At 46.0% G+C, this 3,957-nt stretch overlaps 1 pseudogene; it reads left to right on the top strand.

Annotated features, from left to right (window-relative positions):
* Window positions 1–2,580: 2,580 nt before the first annotated feature.
* LOC125684386 (feather keratin 1-like) lies at window positions 2,581–3,957 on the top strand (annotated as a pseudogene).

Here is a 3,957-nt window from a genome sequence, read left to right as displayed (position 1 = left end):
CTAATGGCATAATCTTTGCTTTGTTTTTTTTCTCAGTCTGCTAAGGCATTTCATTTCCTCATTTCTGACCTACTCATTTGCACACAGAGAGTCCTTTAAGTTCTGGGATGAAAAGTGCATAGATTTACCAGGCAGCAACACTACAGTCCTGGCAGATATCATAACCCAAGCCCTTTGATGGCAAGCAGGTATGAGAGGTCAGTGGAAGTATCTTGTTCTTCTTTGCAACTTTGTTGCAAAAGTGTACATATCCTCTGATCTCGTTTTTTTTCTCAAATTCACCTTCCTAATCACACAGGTTTTGTTTTGCTTGCTGTGAACTCTGTAATTACATTCCTCATTTCTGACATGCCTATACTGTCATGTTGACTTTTTTCAGGTGTTGTTCTGAGAGACTCAACAATTAAGCAAGTAAAGTCACATTTGCATAGGCAGAAAAGGAGCCCCATGTGTTGGAATGGTCATTCCCCCCTCTCTGGGGACAGGGCATGGCTTGTGACACCATGGGGGAATGATTAACAATGTTAATCATTGATGATGTCCATCATTCTTAAGTGTTACTGTACTCAAAAGAACACTTCAAGTTTCTATTCCTTAAGGACATGTGTGGTAAGCCAAAGAGGCTTGTGGTTCATTATATTGGTCTCCATCTCTCTGTATTAAGATTTGGGACACAGTTGAGGTGTTGGCTGAGCAAGGCTTTGTTTTTATTTATTAAAATATGGGTGAGAAAGAGAGAAAAAAACTACAGAGAGGAAATAGAGAAAAAAAATGGAAATGAGAGAAAAGCAAGTCATCGCTGCAGATCCCTTGAAGTCCTGAAGATCCATCCTCCTTCTTGTTCTTCTAGAGGTGGTTGAGGATTTGGTAGGATGAGCACCACAGGCAGTGGGGTTGTCAATGCTTTTGATGTCATATGAAGATCCCTTACAATTGGGCCAGGAGTTATTGCCAGGCAGAGAGTATCCAGTATCATGTGCCATGCACATGCTGCTTCTCACTTTGCATGGTGGTTGTGGAGGGCCTTGGTTGTGTATGGGGGCAACAAACAACCCAAGACCACCTTAAGCAAAACAACTAACTCTTGGTTTCCTCTCGCAAGAGTGTTACAGTATAGTTTTCATTCTGAGGCCTCCACAAGATTGTTACTTTTGTCTCTAGACAACAGTTAGATGCAAGTCCATCTCTTAACCAATCAGCAAGAATTCATAGTGTTACATTCTGTATAGTGTTGTCACAGAGTCTGAACCAGAAAAAAACACTGCACTTCATTCCCACAGACATACCACTTGGATCTTCCTTTTGCCTCTCTCTTGGCTCACTCTGACATTCACTGGCCATTGCCTTCACTGGCATCCAGGCTCTCCCAATGGATGTCCTACTCTTGGTCTTGTTAGCTCTAGGGAGAAAGCTTGCCAGTCTGTCTGAGAATGCAGTCTTGGTGTTCGGAAAGCCAGTGCCCTACTGGAGTTGAGTCAGGCAAAAGACAAGAAAAGCATAGAAGAACTTCTTGGCAGATAAGTAATAAAATCAAGGTTAAGGCAAAGGGAGCTGCAGTACTGAAGGGGTGTCTTACTAAGGGACAAGGCACAAGGAAGAAGTGGAGGTGCTCAAAAGATTCTTGGCCATGGTTTTAATGTGAAGATTTGATCTAGGCAAAGTTTGACTTTCTTTTAGTAGAGGATCAACAGACTGGAGTTTAACTGGAGTTTAATGAATCTATTACACCTAATAGCACGCACACAAGTGATTGGCAGATGTCACTGCAAGGCTGCTCTTAACTGACTTTCAAAGTCATGAAAAGCAAAGAGTATACAAGCAGGTAATAGTGAGTGGTCAACATGGATTTAGGAAGAGGAAGCCAGGCCTGGACTGCCTCACAGTCTTACAACTGTCAGTCAAACTCAAACACAGAAGTATGAAGATTCCAAAGGATGGAAGTAGTGTCAGGTAACCTGGGAAGAGTACAGCCACAATGTCCAGGCAGATAGGGATCAAGTAAGGAAAGAGAAAAGCCTGATAGACTTCTCTTCTGATAGAGAAAGGCCATCAAGGGCAACTAGAAGGGCTTCTACAAGTAATTCAGTGGCAAAAGAAAAGCTAGAGAATATACAGATGCTCTCTTGAATGAAACAGCAGACCTGGTTACTTGGGACAGTAAAAAAGGTTAATTACTGAATGCCTTCTTTGTCTCTTATCCAGAAAGACTGACCTTAAGGAATCCCAGGGCCCAGAGACCAGGGTGAATGGTTGGATGTAGCAAAATGTACATTTGGTGGAAGAGGATTAGGTCATGGAATATTTGAGCAAAATGGACATTTGTAAGTCCATGGATCTTGATGGGATGGATCAGTAAATGCTGAGGGAACTGACAGATGTAATTGCAAGACAACTATTAATAACCTTTATTCAACTGCAGGAGTTGGAAGATGTGCCTGGAAACTGGAGTAACTAGCAGAGACTGTACCAGGAGTTCAAAAAGGTGAAAAAATAAGCAAATATCTAACCAGAAGGAGAAAATTTTGGGGAGGGCATTTGCAAGCAGCAGAACACTCCAGCTGCCTATGAAGGGAAACAACAATGGCAGATGGAGCGGGTATGAAGGTAGGCATGGAGGGAGAAGGACAGAATGCATTCACTGGAAAAGGAGCCCTGGAATATCCAAAACAGATCAGAGGATATGTACACTTTTGCAACAAAGTTGCAAAGAAGAACAAGATACTTCCACTGACCTCTCATACCTGCTTGCCATCAAAGGGCTTGGGTTATGATATCTGCCAGGACTGTAGTGTTGCTGCCTGGTAAATCTATGCACTTTTCATCCCAGAACTTAAAGGACTCTCTGTGTGCAAATGAGTAGGTCAGAAATGAGGAAATGAAATGCCTTAGCAGACTGAGAAAAAAAACAAAGCAAAGATTATGCCATTAGGAAGGCGAATTTGCATTTGAGGTGAGTCTGTTGGCAAATTACTACCCACGTTAAAGTGACTTTAGGCCTGAGGCTGCATCAGAACAGTATAAAAGCAGGCCCTTCTTCTCCCTCTCACATCCACTCCTCTTGCCTCCACTGATCTGGGAACAAGGTGAGTCTGAAGGCCACACTCCTCCTCATTCTACTCACCACCATCCTTGGGGATTTCTCAGCACGTGCTTGTGCCTCGATCTTACTTTGGGTATTGGGGTGACAGCTAAATACAGGGGAAGGAGTGGGGCAGCAGGTGTGTAACAGAGAGATGCTGGATCTTAGCTGGGGTGTTTCCTGACCTATGGTCTGGAAGGAGACCTAACTGAAAGTGACAGGTAGTGGCCAGGCCCTTGAGGACCAAAGTGTAGGAGAAGACCTGCTGGCATCCTTACATGGCCTCCAGCTCCACAGGTAGCATGTGCCTTAACTCTCTCAGTGAGGGCTGGCAGACTGCTCCTCATTCAGCTCGATTCTTCCCCCGAACCCCTCTGTGCCAACAGGTGCCCCTCCAGACACAAGTCATGTCCTGCTACAACCAGTGCCTGCCACGCCTGCCCTGCCAGCCCTGCGGCCCCACCCCGCTGGGCAGCAGCTGCAACGAGCCCTGCGTCAGGCAGTGCCAGGACTCCAACGTGGTCATCCAGCCCTCTCCCGTGGTGGTGACCCTGCCCGGACCCATCCTCAGCTCCTTCCCGCAGAACACCGCCGTGGGATCCTCCACCTCCGCTGCCGTTGGCAGCATCCTCAGCTCTGAGGGTGTGCCCATCACCTCTGGAGGCTTTGGCCTCTCTGGCATTGGCAGCCGCATCTGTGGCAGGCGTGTGTGCTAAAGCTGCTGGTGATGGTCCTGGAGGAAGATTCCCAGAGACCGAGATGGTAACATCCTGGGAACCGAGCATTGGGATCTTGTAAAAAAGGGCCGAGTAGTGTTTCGAAAAGGACCTGCTGGTCCTTCTGTCTGTGTGGAACAGGTAGATGGATAGCAGTCAGCG

This window comes from Lagopus muta, chromosome 25 (assembly GCF_023343835.1).
Source record: "Lagopus muta isolate bLagMut1 chromosome 25, bLagMut1 primary, whole genome shotgun sequence".
NCBI lineage: Eukaryota > Metazoa > Chordata > Aves > Galliformes > Phasianidae > Lagopus > Lagopus muta.
Note: the sequence above shows the minus strand (reverse complement) of the source record. Positions and strands in the feature narration are given on the sequence as shown.